Genomic DNA, 19115 nt, shown 5'->3' on the forward strand with positions numbered 1-19115 from the left:
CTTATTGCTTTTGAATTGTCAAACTTTGATAATTTTACTTCTACTATTGAATCGGCTTTTGAATCTCAACTAGTTCTTAATAAAAAAGGAAAAGGAAAGTGTGCGAATAGTGATAGTGATATCTTTGATGATGATCTTGATGAACTTGAAGCATTAATAGATAGAAGACTTCCAAGAAGCAAAGAAAAATTCAAATGTAAACTTCCTATAATATATTCTTCAAATAACAAGGTTGGTCATATTGTTGCAAAGTGTCCTGACAAAGAAGACAAGGATAAAGAAGGGAAAGCAAGTATAAAGGAAAAAGATATGAAAGAGACAACATAAAATAAAATAAATTTAAATTTAAATTTTGTTAAAATGACTACAAAGATAAAGGTAATAAATCTTGTTATATTGTTGAAGAAGAAACTAACAATGAATTTGATAGTAAAGATGAAGCAGTTGTCTATGTTACTATAAAAGAAGATTATAATGAAGATGAGAAAAATGCATTAATTTCATATGTGAGTAGAGGTGATAGATGAATAATTGATAGTGGTTGCTCAAATCACATGACTGGTGATAAAAGTAAGTTTGAAACCTTGGAACAATATAATGGTAACTGTGTCAAGTTTGGTAATGATGCATTATGTCTTGTGAAAGGTAAAAAATCAATAAAATTAACTAATAAGATCAATTGTGACAATTTTTTTTGAATGACTTAACTATAATTTTTTGAGTGTTTCACAATTGAATAAATTAGGGTATAAAATTGAATTCCATCACAAGAAGGCCAAGATATTTGATGCTAATGATGAACTAATTGGAAGTGGAGAACAAACAAGAGGTGAATTTTTCTATCTAGATTTATCTGATGAGACATTTTCGTTTGCACAATATGATGATATATAGCTATGACATAAAAGGTTATCTCATGTGAAATTTGATAATTTGGTAAGAATTACTAAGATGAAAAGAGTAAGAGGAATACCAAGATTGAAGGAACCTAATAATGTTATGTGTAAACAATGTCACCTGGGAAAAATGACGAAGTCTAGTTTCAAAAGCAAGACATACTCATCTAATGACATTTTAGAATTGGTTCATACTAAGCTTTTTGGACTTATAGGAGTGAAAAGATATTGTGTTGACAAATATTTCATTCTATTTGTTGATGTCTATTCTAGAATGATGACTGTGATGTTTCTTAAAGAAAATTTTGATGTTTTTCAATTGTTTAAGTGGTATTTGTCAACAGGTATAAATCTAAAGTGCTTGAGATCTGATAGAGGATGAGAGTTTATTTGTAATGAATTCAACATATTTTGGAATGATAGAGGAATCAAAAGACAGATGTCAGTATCTAGAACCCCTCCACATAATAGAATAGTTGAAAGAAAGAATAGATCATTTATGGATTATGCTAGATAAGTGATGACAGAAGGATGTGTCATAGAAATAATGGAGAGAAGCTAAGTACAACATACTGTACTTTGAACCAAGTACAAGTCAAGAAAGGTACAAATATTAAACCCTTTGAGGTATGATATAGGTATGCACCTAATGTGAAATATTTTAAACTCTTTGAAAGAAAATGCTATATACTGGAGGACAATAGAAATGAAAAAGTTGATGCTAAGAGTGATGAAGGCATTTTCCTAGGATATTCCACTAAGATCAAGTTTGAATTCTAATACTAACAAAATTGTGAAAGTACAAATGTGAAACTTGTTGAATATGAAGAAAAGAATTAAGTAGAATGCAAAAAGGAATATGAAGATTACAACACATTCATATATGTCAATGAAGGTGTTCCTTGCACCTTACCTGGGCCAAAGAACAAGGCTATCGAGAAACAACAAATTGTAAATGTTGAGTTGTAGCAGCAGGCTACCGAGCAACAGATTGCAGGTGTCAAATGTTAGCAGAATGAAGCTAAGATACAACAAGAGCTTGTCAAACTCTTGGAAGACAATTCCTAGAAACCAAAAGCAAAAGCAAAGATATAAAATGAACTTGAAATAAATTCTCAAGTTGAACTTAAAGAAGAAGAAAGAAGAAAGAAGAAAAGAGCCTACACTAAAAAATATGTAAGAAGACATCATGCACCTGAATAGATAATTGGAAATAAAGACTTTGGAGTTATGACAAGGAAAAGACTAAGAAGTGATCTACATGTTTACTTTGTGAGTTTGAACCTAAAATAGTGAAGGATGCTCTAGATAAAAAAGATTGAATTCAAACAATGAATGGAGAAATTGAATAAATAAAGAAGAACAAAACCTGGTCACTAGTACCTAAACAAAAGGACAAAAATGTTATTGGAACCAAGGGGGTATTCAGGAACAAAATAAATGAAAAAGGAGAAGTCAAAAGGAACAAGGCTAGATTGGTATGCAAAGGATATACACAAGAAGAAGGCATCAACTATGGGGAGACATTTGCCCAAGTTGCAAGATGGGAAGGAGTTAGAATTGTACTTGCATATTCTACTTACAAAGGATTTAAAATATATCAAATGGATGCCAAATCTACATTTCTAAATGGAATACTAGAAGAAGAGGTTTACATTGAACAACTAAAAGGATTTTTAGAACCTAACAAGAAGAACATGGTATGTAAACTACACCATGAACTATATAGAACGAAACAAGCCCCTCGAGCATGGTATGAAAGATTGCACAACTATATGCTAAAGATTAGTTTTGTAAGGACTAATGACAACAATAATATGTACTTGAAAACTAAAGGTGGTAAAGGAATACTATTAGCTAAAATATTTGTGGATGATATCATATTTAGAGGACAAGATGCATTATGCAAATCATTTGCTAAAGAGATGCAAAAGGAATTTGAAATGTCTATGGTTGAAGAAATCAAATTCTTTGTTGGTTTAGAAGTATATCAAATGAAGAAAGGTATCTACATTACACAATCAGAATATATAAAGGAGATACTAAAAATTTTTGGGATGGAAGATTCAAGATTGGTCATCACACCTATGGCTAGTGGACATAAGTTGTCTAAGAATGATTATCTTACTGATGTAAACAAGACATTGTATGGATTAGTGATTGGGAAGATACAATATATTGTTCACAACATACCAAACATTGCATTAGCAATTGGGCTTATTGCAAGATTTTCTACAAATCCTGAGGAGAATGATATGATGCCAATGAAAAGAATACAAAGATATCTGAAAGGAACAAAGGACTATGGATTGTATTACAAAAAGAATAACAAGTTTGAACTAAAAGTGTATATAGATGTTTATTGGGTAGGAAATGTTGATGACAAAAATAATACAAGTAGTGGAGCTTTCTTTTACGAAAAGAGATTGGTTTCATGGACAAGCAAAAAGTAGAACTGCATTTCACAATCAACAGCAAAAGTTGAATATGTAGCATCGATAGTTAGTTGTTTTAACATTGTGTGGATCAAGCAATTGTTAAAAGGAATGAAGGAAGAGATCAATGATCATGTTTTTATCTATGGTTATAACACATATGCTATAAATATATCAAAGAACCCTGTGATGCACACAAAGACCAAGCATATTGCTATCAAGTATCATTACTTGAGGGAACTAGTTCAAAATAAAGAAGTAAAAGTTGGAATATGTGAATAATAAGGAGCAAATAGCTTACATTTTCACTGAGCCGAAGGATGCTCATGGATATCTAAGAGATAAATTAGGGATGATTCCCTTGGCTAAGCCTACTTAAGATAAGATGGAGCTCTACATCAAATGTGCTAATCGGAATGTCTTACAAGTTGATGCAGAAAGTCATACTTCAGGAGTTGCCTATGGTAGTGAAGTGAGAAGGACAAGGTGTTGTATCAGTCATAAGCAAAGATGACAAATGGTGAATAAAATTCAAAAGTATTGACAAGAAGATATCTACATAGAGAAGATGTATGAGAAAGATGAAGGGTCTTTGGCATTGTTGTCAAAGAGGAAGATATTATACAGTTACCATTTGAAGAAGCAAATAGTGTTGAGATTTTACAAAGAGGGAGGTGTTATGAAGTTTCCATTTAGAGGAAGAATGTGTTTAGAAATAGAGCTCGAGAGATGTAATAGAGAGAGAAGTAAAGTTGCAACTCAGTGCAAAATGATTGATTTCATGATCTAATATGATAGAGGGAGTCTATGTGTTGCATATTAGAGTTGCATGGATGAGAATTAGAATGAAGAAGATATGATACTAAACATAAAAAAGAGTTGCTTGAAGAAGGTTGAATGTTTTGGATTCCCTAGTAACTAGAGGTGTTGCCATCAATGCCAAAGAGGGAGAGTATTGGAACTACAATTGGAACAATTGCTATGTTGTCATTAATGTCAAACCTTATTGGTAAGATAGTTGCTATTTGAGTAGAGTGTCATATTAAGATGATTAATGATGATGATTTGAGAAGAGATAACAAAAGGACCTAGAGGAAAGGTTGAGTTATGAGAAACTACAATGGGCACTTGATCAGTTGGACTTTGATGAGATAATTTGATTGTTTTGATTAAATAAAAATAGGTTTTGAGTGGACCCGACACCTTGTACAAAGGGACAAGAAAGATATAACAATGAGAATCTTAAAACAACTATGGAGAACCACTCCAAAAACTAGAGAAACACACTAAGGTTCCCAAAAAAATGACAAACAATCCAAGATACCACAGACCATCAAGATTTACATTTTGGTCCATTCTTTTGAGAGCGTAAAGCCATATCAAATGAATGTTTGGAGGATTTTCCTTTTTTTCCTTTAACTGAAGTCCAACCATCTTCCACCCTCCCTGCAGCTTTCTGCCAATCCCCACTAGCCGCCAAAAACCCCATAGCAAAAGAACCAGCAATAGTGTTATGGACAGAGCCAACAGTAGAAGGGACAAAAACAAAAATCTAACTCAAAGTTGTCAAAGGGATCAAAGCAACAAAGTCAACAGCAGGAAATAGACCAGCAACAACACTTTGAGTCAAAATCGTGGTAGAGACAACATGTGAATCATCAGAGACATCAACATAATCCTCATCCAAAGTGAGATCACTATGAGAAGAGCTATCCAATCCATCCACATCCAAAACAACTTTTTGAACTGTATAGTGATCATCTAAAACCCCCAACCACCATGAAGGTGATTTCTTTGATCTAACCTTATCAGATGGGCATCAAGCAACAAGATGGCCGGTTTTATGACATTTCCTACATTTGAAAGGAATACCTTCATAATCAAGAAGTTGAGTCCAAGAACCATTTGAAGAAGCTAACTTCACCATAGTAGGGAGCGCCTTAGAGATATTCATCTCCACAAGGATGTGAGCAAACATTATCCTATTGACATTAGAGAAGACCAAATCAACCAATAAGAAATCCCTAAGGGCTTCCCCCACAGCCTCCAAGACTGAGTCCTACCATAAGTGAAGGGGAAGATTTGGCAACCTAACTCAAAGAGGAATCTTATTAAAGGACTCAGTAGTCAGATTAAATGTCGAATACCAAGGTTTGGCTATCAAGGGGAACCGTTCCTACCAAGAGAAACTACAGCACAGGATGAAATTCCTATCATCAGCATTAGAAAATTTCACAATAGAAAAACCCCTTGCCACAGGGTAGATCTGAACTAAATCTAAAATGATTGGTTTCCAAAATTTGAAATTCCAAGCATGCTAATCTGAGAGAGAGGGCCAAAAACCCCTAAAACAAAAGATAGCAATAGTAGTAGAGAAATCATCCACATATATATTACTCTTATCAACAATGTTTGATTCAAGATTAAGTAGAATCAAATTACTTACAGGAACAAGCACAGTTGCATGACTAACCACAGTTGGATGAGACCCCTTCCTCAAAATCGGAGCATTAATACCGACTTCAAAAGTAGCTACATCTACATAGGAGATAGAAAATTGGCTAACAGCCACTCGAGAAACATCTGGAAAGGCATCCACAGTTGGAGCAGCAATTTTAGATCCTACGACAATGATCTTAGCCACAGTAGGAGGGGGCACAGGATTCACCCAGATGGAGGAAGCCTCATGAGCAGATGCGGTAGAGAGTTAGGCTGCAGCAAAGGAAACCACCACACCATGAGCATCCTCCACACCATTGTAGGCCAAGGAGCAATGAACGGGAGCCGAAGTTTGAAATGCATGGGCAGGAGCTAAAGTTTGAAATGCATAGACGGGAGCCACCTTCCTCGAAAGATCCTTAATTTGATTGTCTAATCATAAACCAAGTTGAAAGATAGTTGTATTGAAGCCTAGAATAAATTATCAATAGAAGACCAAATGCATAGGCTTGACCGAGCAATGGAGCAAAAGATTAAGGAACTAGAAGTTTAGCCAAGTGATGCTAGTGTTCACTGAGTGAAAGTATAAGATGAGCAGAATACAATATTGACCAAGTATCAATATCGACCGAGTATCAAAAAATATGTTGAACAAAACATATAGTATCAACTGAGTAATTCAGTGATGATCAAGCATTAGAACCTAGTGTTGGTCGCATGACAACATTTTTTAGTTTGAGAGGATATCTTGATTTTTAGTTGACACAATTGAATTCTTGGAATATGGAAAGCGTGTTGAAGATAAGGATGGATGACTTGGAGCATTTAATTCAAAGAAAACCATGTTTGAGGATTTCTATGCATGGATTCAAAGAGAAGTTTGAAGAAGTTTCTAGAAGAGAAAAGAGGAAATGAAATGATGGAATGATTTGATGAAACCAACCAAAGCCTAAGACCTGCGGTGATGTTTAAGTAGGGAAAGATCAAAACTACCTATTTAAGGAGGCATAAGGGTGACCTAATCAAGGTTAACAAGTAGATGTTATGTTGATTCTATTGACTCATGAACTTAAGCAGGAGGTTGAGAAGAGTTATGAAGAGTTGAAGTGTGATCACTTGAAGGAGTGTTGAGCAGATAAGAGGATCAACATATGAGCTACATTGTGATTTGTATTTGCAAAGTGAGTTGTATTCACCAGATCAACCTGGTGTTACTTTCTAATGTATCAGTTTGAAATCCTTTAATCAAGGTTCACATAATAGTCATTTGTAAATCATTTAATCAAAGTGACATTCTAATGAAATGTTCTAAAGCCCTCTAACAAGGCCAATCCTAACAAGGTGATTAAATACTTTAACAAAATCACATTTAACAGTGTATTTTGTAGAAAATAGTGTAGCGCCCGATGGCTCCCGCTAGTGCATTTCAAACATTGGCTCTCACCCGTGCATTTCAAGCTTCGGCTCCCACTCACTACTCCCTGGCCTATGATGGTGTGGAGGATGCTTATGGTGTGATGACTACCTCTATTGTGGTTTGTCTCTCTACCGCATCTTCTCTTGCAGCTTCCTCCATTCGGGTGATTCCTGGGCCCCTTCCTATTGTGGCTAAGATCAGTGCCGTAGGATTTTATAGTATTGCTCCAGCTGTAGAAACCTTTCTTGATGTATCTCGGGTGGCTATGGGTCGATTTGCTATCTCTAATGTAGAAGTGGTTGCCTTTGAAGCAGGTATTAATGCTCTAGTTCTAAGGAAGGGGTCTCATCCGGCTATGGTTAGTCGTGTGAATGTGTTTATTCCTATAAGTAATCTGATTCTACTTATTCTCGAATCAAACATTTTTGATGAGACCAATACATATGTGAATGATTTCTCTGCTACTGTTGTTATCTTTCATTTTAGGGGGTTTTTGGCCCTCTCTTTCGGATTTGCATGCTTGGATCTCTAAATTTTGGGAAACAATCATTTTAGATTTAGTTTAGAGCTACCCTATGGCAAAAGGTTTTTTTATTGTGAAATTTTCTAATGCTAATGACAGGAATTATATCCTATGTCATGGTTTCTCCTAAGAGGAACGGTTCCCCCTAATGGCCAAACCTTGGTATCCGACATTTAATCCGACTATTGAGTCCTTTAATAAGATTTCTCTTTGGGTTAGGTTGTCGAATCTTCCTCTTCACTTATGGCAAGACTCAATCTTGGAGGCTATGGGGGAAGCCCTTAGGGATTTCATATTGGTTGATTCGGTCTCCTCCAATGTCTATAGAACAACATATGCTTACATCCTTGTGGAGATGGATATCTCTAGGGGCTCCCTACTATGTTGAAGTTGGCTTTTTCAAGTGGTTCTTGGAGTCAACTTTTTGATTATGAAGGTATTCCTTTCAGATGTAGGAAATGTCATAAAACCAACCATTTCACTGCTCCTCTGATAAGGTTAGATCAAAGAAATCACCTTCTTGGTGGATGGGTGTTTTAGATGATGACTATATGGTTCAAAAAGTTGCTTCGGATGTGGATGCGTTGGATAGCTCTTCTCATACTGATCTCACTTTGGATGAGGATTTTGTTGATGTCTCTAATGATTCACATGTTGTCCCTACAACAGTTATGACTCAAAGTGTTGTTGCTGATCCGATTCCAACTACTGACTCTGTTGATCTGGTCCCTTTGATAGCTTTGAATCAGAATTTTGTTGTTGTTCCTTCTGTTGTTGACTCTGTCCAGAACACTGTTGTTGGTTCTTTTGTTGTGAGGGTTTTGGGGGTTAGTGGGGATTGGCAGAAAGTTGCGGGAAAGGCGGAGGATGGTTGGACTTTAGTTAAAGGAAAAAAGAAAAAAATCTCCAAACCTTCATATCATATGGCTTTATGTTCTCAAAAGAATGGACCAAAATGTAAATCTTGATTCTGTGGTTTCTTGGGTTGTTTGCCTTCTTATTGGGAACCTTAGTGTGTCCCTCTAATTTGTTGGGTGGTTCTCCACAGTTGTTTTAAGATTCTCATTGTTATATCTTTTTTGTGTCTTTGTACAAGGTTTTGGGTTCTTTCAAAACCTATTTTTAATTAATCAAAACAATGTATTTTGTAACCTTTAACAAGGTAGGCTCTTAACATAGCTTACTTCAAAAGAGTGAAAAAATACTGACATGTTATTGGTGGTTTTCCCAAATTGGGTTTCCATGTAAAATCTTGGTGTCATACTTGTGTGGATGTTATTTGAGATGTTTTACTGTTAATGTGTTACATTCTACAAGTTTGTTACTATTAGGACAGCAGATTGCAAGTTTTATGTTTGCTATAAAAATTGAGCTACTAAATGCTTAGATCTAAAGTATTTGAAGTATGTTGATTATTTGCTATAGAAACCAATTATGCAGTCGGATTTATCATTGGTAGAGGAGGACCAACTTGATATTCTTATTAGTATGTAGGTAGTAGCCTGGGATTTGCGGAAGAATTACGCTAGCTATGTCAGCAATGCTCTGAACCTTGAAGAAGATAAATCCAAGGTTAGAGCCATCTTGGCTAAGTTTGAAGATCTTTGTGGGAACCAACATTTTCAAGAAATTCTTGATATGATTAAAGAATTGTGATATTTTGTTTTAAAAGCTTATTAAAAAGCTTATCATTGTAAAAGTTTTTGGTTGCAATTAGTTATTAGTTAGTGTTTTTCTTATAAAAGTCTAAAGCTTTTTTCGCACCCTTTCATTTTCTATAAGAAAGGGTACCAAGACCTTATAGATAAAGATACATAGATATATAAAGATCACTGCCCAATTGTGCTTATTTTAAAAATTAATAAAAATACTATGTCTCTTTTAAAGTTCAAGAATATATCATAATCATTGCTATTTGCAAATCGTCTTATTGGATTTACATTGTTGTTGATGGATTCAAATTGAAGATATAAATCTTTAATAGGCAAAATCTATGCACGGGTTTTGTGTAATTGATCTTCACCACTATTGGAGTTGAATTCAATTAATTATAGTTTTATAATCTCAAGCTCTTTATCGAGCAATCGATAGAAGTGTGCTTGTCTTCGAGTAATTGGATGATTACAGACAAACTTTGTTATTGACTCTATTCTCCCATAAGGAAAGCACTGATCTTTTAAATTTTTTTAAGGAAAAGTGCAATTCAATGGAAGGTGAGATTCCTAATTTCTCCTTGGGAAAGTTCTTGCCTACTTAAGAGTATTAGAAGTCTGCATTGACAATTTTTCTCCTCTATATGAGTTGAGATATAAGGTACAGCCACCTAGGTCTTGCAGAGCTTGAAGGGTGAAGGTTGAGTAAGTATTTTTCAGCCTTCTTTGCTGACTTCAATTGTGTTTATTTCTCAACATCAAGCAGGCAAAGCTTGTAGGTTTTCAACCAACAAGGTGGACACGCCATGATGGAGGAAGTCCTTGGATGGGAGAGGGGTGCATGCTTACCCATAATCTACCCCCCTTAAAATTAGTTTAAATAACAATCAAATTTAGAAAAAAAAACTTGTTCCGCTAATCATGTCACTCCACTTCTCAATTCATGAATTCATAAGCAATTACCCATAATCTACCCCACTTAAAATTAGTTTAAGTAAAAATCAAATTTAGAAAAAACCTTGTTGGGAGAGGGGTGCACGCTTACCCATAATCTACCCCCCTTAAAATTAGTTTAAATAAAAATCAAATTTAGAAAAAAAAACTTGTTCCGCTAATCATGTCACTCCACTTCTCAATTCATGAATTCATAAGCAATTACCCATAATCTACCCCACTTAAAATTAGTTTAAATAAAAATCAAATTTAAAAAAAAACTTGCTCCACTAATCATGTCACTCCACTTCTCAATTCATGAATTCATAAGCAATCACATTACTTCTCATTATGATTTAGTTTTGTCTTTATGATTAAAGAAATAAAGCATACTAAATGCAAAAGTGAATACTTGGGTGACCAATTTGAAAGGTCTCAAAGTTGCAAATGTTGCAAGAGTAAGTCAATTATTGGACAACATTGGTAAATGAATTGAATGTTTATAGTGTTCATGTTGTTAAAATAAGTAGAAAGCTTAAGAGATACTAGCTTAGGTATAAATTTCTCATTTTTGAAGTTTACTCACTAAATGTTTTAGTTTGATGTTATTGGTTTTCAAATATTTTTCAAGATTTCAAGTGACAAACATCGTGTTTTAAGTTTATAATTTACCAAATATACATATAGTGAAATAATATATACAGTGAAATAATATAATATATGATGTATTCTTTAGATGGTATAATATATTTATAAGCATCATTAATAAATCATATACTTCATTATAGATTATAATATATACAAGTTCAACCTTAAACTAGTAATAACTTAAAATTCTCTTAATTTTCATATTTATTAAAATATAAAAAACTTCTTTCAATAAATAACATTAAACAATAAGTACAATAAATATAAGTTCAACCTTAAACTAGTAATAATTTTAAATTCTCTTAATTTTCATAAAATATAAAATTTTAATTCAAATAAATAACATTAAACAATAAGTATACTTAACTCTATATATATATATATATCCTAAATTAAAATACACTTAAATATAACACTCCTTCCCCTGTACCATTTACACCTTGTGCCTAATAGATTGGGTGACACTTCCACCCACATATTAGGTGGGTTGGTTATGATGAGGAAATCCTCGCATGAGGAGGGGTGCATGATTACCCATAATCAAGATATAGAAGAAGGGCACCTTATCAATGAGGCCCTTTATCTCGATGATGATAAGGATTTCACCATATCAATTGATATTGTTGCTCATTTGGATGACTTTGTTCAATGCAATCAATGTAGTGCAAGCAACAAACAAAGATTATCACCAACATTATCAACAAAGCCAAAGAAGGTAGCCATGGTCAATTCAATGAATACCACATGTGAATCCATGAATAAAAGATAAATAAGAGCCTCTCAAAAACTTATATTATTAAAGTGGATAAAAGGGATTCAAAATTAGTTTCAAAGAATGTGTATGATACCCTCAACGTCATTCCCCAACTTAGTGAAGACACTATGATAAAGGCATATTACATTTTTTGGTTGAAACTCTAAGAGCTAATGGGTTCTTGAGAATGAGCAAAAAGGAGAGTCAAATATAAATAAATTAAGTATGGAGGAATCTAGATGCAACATATTATATGTTTGGTTTTTGTTATAATTATTTGGATTAGATACATTTAAAATCAATTTGTCAAGGTGGATTATGTACATGTTTACAATCACTTTTACACATGGTTGCTTTGTGGCAATGCCTTATGATATGGAAAGTAGTTCATATTTTCAAACTAGTGCTCAAATACCTACTATGTATTTCATTGTTTACCTATATGTATTATTTGCATGGACATATTTGGATTAGCTTGCCTAATAGCTAGTATTACCAAGTCTATATTGTTCTTGAAAACTCTCAACTTTTGTGAATATTGTCTAACATGTGTGTTGCATGTGTATTGCAAATGCATGACATTGACTCCATCTAGCCACACAATCTAAACATCTTTAAAATCCTCAAACATTAAACATTTTAATTACCAAATTTAGTTTCTCTAAACGATTTGTACTCAAGACCTCATTAAGGTAAGACTAATTTACCATTGGAGAATGGGAGTTATTTGGAAATTGTATTTACCAATATTATATTAAAAAAATTAGTAATAAAAAAATTAAATAATTTGACTTTGAAGAAAGAGGAGGTTTCAATGGTTAAGTTATAGATGTTTTCTTCCCATCAAAAACTCCTCCAACCACATGCTTAGGCTATCTACGAATTTAAAAAAAAAAACTTACTCCGACTCAAATTCTAAAAACCAAACTCAAAAATAAATCATCTTCCAACTCATCTTTGATTGAACTAATTTGTTCCCTATTCAAATTCACAATCTAATTAAAAAGTAGTATGTTCCATATTCAAACTCACAATCTAACTTAAAAAGTAGTCCAAGGTGATTTAGATTGTATGTTTGGTCTTTTCGTATGTAGGCATTGCATAAGAGTTTGATATGTTTTGTTCCATATTCAAATTTACAATCTAATCAAAAAGTCATCTAATGAGCTTTAGATTTTAGGTTTGGTTAGTAAGAAAGCATCTATATAAGATGGCAATCTAGAAGCATTTTGAAAGTATATATAAACATCCATTTCTAAGGTTACACACTTTGACCAAAGAAAATATTAATACAATTCAAACTCACAAATTTCACTAGAAAATCTTATAATGTAAAATTCTATCAATGAAGTACACTTAATAACTCACTATAGATCATCAATGCATCAAATCTGATAAAAATAATATTACCCAACCCAAAAATGACAAAATTTAAGATTCCTATAACTCTAAACCACACATCTCATATAAACCCTAGCACTAAAGATAGTACATTACCATGCAATTTTCAAATCCAATAATAATATTACCCTATCCGAGAACCTCAAGAGTAACATAATTATTTTTACTTTTACTTCATCATACTTGCAACAACCTTGCAACAACTAAAGATAGTACATTACCATGCAATTTTCAAATCCAATAATAATATTACCCTATTCAAGAACCTCAAGAGTATCATTATTATTTTTACTTTTACTTCATCATACTTGCAACAAATGAATTTTCAACACACTATATCTTAAATGATCAATAAAATTGAATCAAACATCAAACCCTAAGGTAAAACATCAAACAATAAAGTTGAATTTTTTAATAAATTAGAGTTAATTTATAAAAAACCCAATCATAGGTTATAGTATCTTCTCATTGAGAGAGAACTAGTTCTTTAATTTCTCTATATGAACGTTTTTTTATGGTGAGCCAAAAAGTTTTTTATTTTTCTCAACTTATAAGGCTTTAGAATTTGATAATTTAAAGGCTTGAAGGAAAGGAAGTAGCCTAAGCTTCTTTTTGCCTTAAAAGACTAGGTTGCATTAGTACACATACCCACACACTTAGTACACGTCCCCACATACCCAAGTCAAACCCTTGGTAAACAATCTCACACCAAGTTACCCAAAGTCCTGAGTACCCACTAGAAAACATCCTAGCTAAGGAATTTAATTAAGATTTTTAAACTCTTTTTCAGTCTTTTGATTTATGATTTTTTTGTTCATATTTAAGCTTTGTCTTCCTTATTATACATTTAAACATGTCTCATACAATATTATACAAACATTTAAACATGTCTCATATTATACAAACATATAACAAATCTGAAACTGAAAACAATATATTGTATTTGCAAAAACATATAACAAATCTGAAACTGAAAACAATATATTGTATTTGCTAACTTTACCATTGTTCTTGTTAAAAAGAACTATTGTCATGACTCATGATTTGAGCTTCTTACATTTGAGATACCCAAGTGCCCTGATCTCCTACCCATACTGCTTTGCTTAATAATCATATGGCTACGCTCCCCTAGATCAATTCTAAATCACTCATACAACTTCCACAACACCCAAATACAAAATTGGTTCAGACAGATTGGTCTCAACTATGTTATCTAGTAAGTCCACACCTCAGACCGCTTGATGGTAGCCGATACCCCTATCAAATCTAGGGTAACCACACCTCCCCCTGCCACTGCTCAATTGCAGACAAGGCCTGGATTATGTTGTCTCAGTAATTTCAGTTGATCGTTTGCCAATTTACTTTGTGCCCCTCGTTAGCTTTTCAGAAATCCGTGAAAACAACTTGTAAAACTACAAAATATTTAATTGGCAATATAGGTGCCACACCTCCCATTGCCACTGCTCAAGAATAAAGCTTCAGAAGACCAAACTCCCTCGACCCATAAAAAAAGCGTCTTGGGGGATACAGAGCTCCAAAAGGAATGCCCCTTTTTAATGGATACCGAGTTCAAAAACTGGTTCCAAATACTACCAATAATCATGCATCAATGGCAGCCATTTATATCTGATTCCAAGAAAAAAGCAATCGCCATTGATAACAATTGTGTTACCACCACATACCATTTATAACACAGTATTGTACGAATCTAATTATATTTAGATGTCAAATGTGCCAGTTATTTATTTATATTCTTTCATATGTCCCTTTGGTTTGTAGTTTGTAAAAGATGACTGAGAATTGAGGGATAGATTAATGTTGAATCACTAATCATAAAACATGGGTTTCAGGAGTTTGACTCACTGATAGCAATATCACAATGGGAATTGACTTTTTCATACTCTGGAGTTGAAAATATTTCAAAACTGGCAAAATGAAATTAGAATACTAGGCTTTCAAGATCAGTTAATCACATTTCACACTAGCAATTAGGAATTGAAAATCAAAGTCTGGCTACTCTTTTTGATGTGTGTAAAAAAAATAGATTGGACTAATTTTTGGAGTCTGCAACTCCAAGCTTATGCCAAAACCCGAATCTTCCCACTCATCTTCAGAATGAAACAAACAACCCAAAATAGAAACTCTTAACAAACAAGACAAAATAGAAACTCATAACTATTTAAAGGCATTAACATAATCCTAAGTGAAAGTATATAAATAAATAATTAACACATTTGACATCTGAATATATTTAGATCATACAATTCTGTAATATGAATGATTTTATCAATATCGATTGCATTTTTCTTGGAATCAGATATAACATAATCCTAAGGGTTCACACTACAAACTACAAAGAAAATATCTTCTAAGAGCTTTAATATATGCTTGGCGAAATGTAATGTGATTACCTTCACAATTCCTAGCTTTGGACCAGTAGACAGCCTCAGCAACCACTACTATTCAAATCTGGCCTGTAAAAACCATGTTTGAACTAGTGCCTCCAACCAATGCTAAACATTGCTTATTTGAAAAAGCCTACTCAGAAGCCTTGTCAGATAAACTGGAATACATGAGAATGCACAAAACTGACGTTACTTCATTTCGAAAGAAATGCAGCAGCATTCCGTCTGAACTTGAAAAGGCTTCAGACAATTAAAGCATCCATACATTTCCAGAACAAGCCGAATGAAAGTAGTGTTTTTCAGCAATTTCATACAAGTCAAGTAAACCTTAAGAGACCAGCTTCCACTACAACTATTGAAACCCTCTACAACTTCATGCCCTTTATGCCCTTGTAAATGTGGATTTTAATATCTATGTTGTACTAAATAAGTAGATAACCATCCGAGGAGAAATCGAGTTGAAATCCTCCTAAACACGCTACAAGCAAAACCGAAGCATGCCCTCAAATGCGATATCCGACACACTGCTCGAGATCTGTAATGGAAAATCTCGTTTTGGGAAAGACCAAAAAATATTTTAGACCTTCAAATCCATTTTGTCTGGATATTATACATTGAATCCAATATGAACAGAACAACACGTAAACTCAAAAGACTTTATATAATTCAAGGATATAATCAAATCGATTTTTCTTAAGTAATTAAAAACCGTAACCAGATCAAATGTGAAAACCCTCGTACAGTCCACTGAATGCATAAGACTATCACACGAAACAAATATACAAAACCTTTACATAATTCCTTGGAAGATGTATATGAAAACTAGAAAAACCTAACAATAAATAAAACCAGAAAACACAAATCGCAAATAGTCATAATCAAGGAAAAACCCAGCATTTGATATGATTTCATATCTGGAATGTCAGAAATCAACTAAATATTAAAAACCTGACCTTACATACTAACTGAAATCCTAATTAACCTGAAGGACATAAACACCTCAAAAACGAAACAAGCGGATCGCAGACAATTTATGGAAATAGGGTGCCTCAGAGGTAGTGACAAAATTGCTACTTCAACATGTATTGTTCAGATAATACGTGCATTTAGTACATCACTGGCACCCCAAAAAAACACTTCCAGTCCAATCGAAAAAAAACTGCTTTTATAAAAAATCAACACTTTGGCCACTGAAAACTAAAATCAGAAAACACAGAAAACAAACAATCTAATACCACACCGTCGAGATTTCAATCACATCCTAAACATCCGAATGAATCATACCACACACGTTCGAGAAGAACGACATTGAGCTTAAAACCCTACCTTATGAAACCCTCTCCTCCCGAGAATCTTGGGCCGCGGTAAACCCTAATTAGGTTTTATACTTTTCCACCTGCCGTAGTAGAGGTGTTCTACCTTTTTTCGAAACCTGTAGAACGCAATATCCTCGTGGGCTCAATTTTCCGACACGATTTTGAGTTAAATTTTATTAGGCGGGTAGTATAGGTAGGGAGGCTTTTTTCTTGTTCTTTTTTTTTTCTTTGTTCTTTCTTTTTTTAGGTTGAATAAATGTAGACTACAATTAATAAGATGAAGTATGAAAATTATAAGAAAGCACTAATTCGAACAATAGATTACCAGGCAGTACATATAGTAAACGAGTGTCACATAGTGGCATGTACTTGTCGTAATAGATTAGAAATTAATTACAATATAATGTTAGGACTAAACTTAATTTTATAATTAATTCACTTATAAATTTATTATAAAAGCAAAAAAAAATAGAATTGTTGTAATTCTAATTTTATAATTAATTTACTTATAAATTTATTATAAAAGAAAAATAAAATAGAATTGTTGTAATTCTCTTTAAATATGACATTATGTTAAAACAAGATACTTGGTCATTTTAAATAGTGGTGTGTACTTGTGTTGTGGCAATAGATTAGAAATTAATTGCAATGTAAGGTTAGAACTAAAATTTAATTTCATAATTTATTTAATTAAAAATTTAATTTAAAGGAAAAATAAAATAGAATTGTTCTAATTCTCTTTAAATTATTGTATAAATGACATTCAAGTTTAATTTTAGAGCAACAAGATACTTGATAATTTTAAATATGATATTTTTTTTAATAATAAAAGTGTTTAATATATATAAATTGTGTATAGATATTTTATGTTATAATGATGAAATATGCATTTTCAATTAGATTTAGATCTACGTTTATATAAATGTAAAAAATGAATATTATTATCCAACATTTTTCCAAAAATTACAAAAATTAAGTATAGTATATATTTAAAAAGAAATTTTTTAGTTTTACAATTTTTTTATATAATATGTTAAATAACAAGAGGAATATAACTATATCAAAATATGTGACTTTTTATTAATTACAAATACAACTTTGTATTAGAAATAGAAAGACTAAAAAAAATCATATAGTTATTTTATTAATTTCATTATTGGATTATTTTTTACATAATAATAATAATTTTTTATTTTAAAATAATATTAATATAAAAAATATATACTATTTGAATATATTTTTGAAAATGAAAAGTTATTTTTACCAACATATTTTCTATTAACATCAACATTTATTATCTTTAAAATTAGTAAATTATATATTTTTAAAGTAATTATTTATATGAACCATGCCTTATGAGTGTGTTGTCATTTAACCTAATTATATTACTAATTGAAAGTGAATATAAATCAACATATTAATTGAAAGGCTAGTTAAAAAATTTAAGCAATCCTAAAATCTTGCCAAAAAAAAGAATATGGAGTACTCCTCCCAAAAAAGGCGTCTTTGTCCCCTTTTCAAATAATTAAAAAAAAAAATAATCTTTGCTAAGGCAGGTAGGCCCAAGAAAGTGAAGTTTCGGAAAAAGGGGGTTAATCTTTGGAAACCGTTGGACTAATAAATGAAATTATTATTAAAATATGTTTCATTAACCTCTCTTGGACGTGAGTTATGGTTATGCCCTCTTTTAATGGGTTTGGAGGCATTTTGGGTGGATTGCAGAACTTGATTTTGCTCATTTTCTTTGTTATTCTTCAGAGGCTGCCAAATATGTGGAGAAGGAGACCCAAGAACGGGAGTTTACAGGTTTCCAGGGAGACCCAAGAACGAGAGTTTGCAGGTTTCTAAGAAGGCTAAGGACGGGAGTTTGAAGCCATTCCATGTGCATGCTCGTACAGAGTTTGCCTTTGTGCTGAACCGTGCAGATTTGTGGGTTTTCGGGTGTGTTTTTTGTATGAGTTTGGTGTTTTCAGTTGAGTATTTCATATCAGTTTGGGTTGTTGCTGTATTTCAGACTTTAAGGTAATAAAATAGAGCTGAATATATGTATTGGGACGTGATTAAACTTCTGAGATAGATTATTAGTTTTTTTGTGGTGTTTTTGGGCATTTTTGTGTTAATTTCGGGAGCCCGATGAGCATAGTTTTTGTCCTACATTTGAGAACTATTGTGTAAAGGCTATATGGATTTGGAAATGTCATTTTGTAGGCTGTTATGCTGCTGAAATTTTTGTAAAAATGTCCACTTTCAGATTTATTAATAATTTGTGAAGCTGTGAAGCTTTTGGCACAATTTC

General features: G+C 32.7%; 1 long non-coding RNA gene and 1 other non-coding gene across 2 annotated transcripts; both read right to left on the reverse strand.

The window, feature by feature from the left end:
* Window positions 1–14007: 14007 nt before the first annotated feature.
* Window positions 14008–17022, reverse strand: LOC149577143 (uncharacterized). The gene is made up of 2 exons (XR_016362795.1): window positions 16830–17022; window positions 14008–16038 (listed from the first exon to the last, which is right to left on the reverse strand). It is a non-coding gene; the product is annotated as an uncharacterized LOC149577143 (long non-coding RNA).
* On the reverse strand, window positions 16549–16626 carry LOC149577144 (small nucleolar RNA snoR122). Its single transcript, XR_016358100.1, has one exon. It is a non-coding gene; the product is annotated as a small nucleolar RNA snoR122 (small nucleolar RNA).
* Window positions 17023–19115: the final 2093 nt, after the last annotated feature.

The sequence above is a fragment of the Cupressus sempervirens genome, chromosome 1, assembly GCF_028749045.1.
Source record: "Cupressus sempervirens isolate cs-2001-9-10 chromosome 1, ASM2874904v1, whole genome shotgun sequence".
NCBI classification, from domain to species: domain Eukaryota; kingdom Viridiplantae; phylum Streptophyta; class Pinopsida; order Cupressales; family Cupressaceae; genus Cupressus; species Cupressus sempervirens.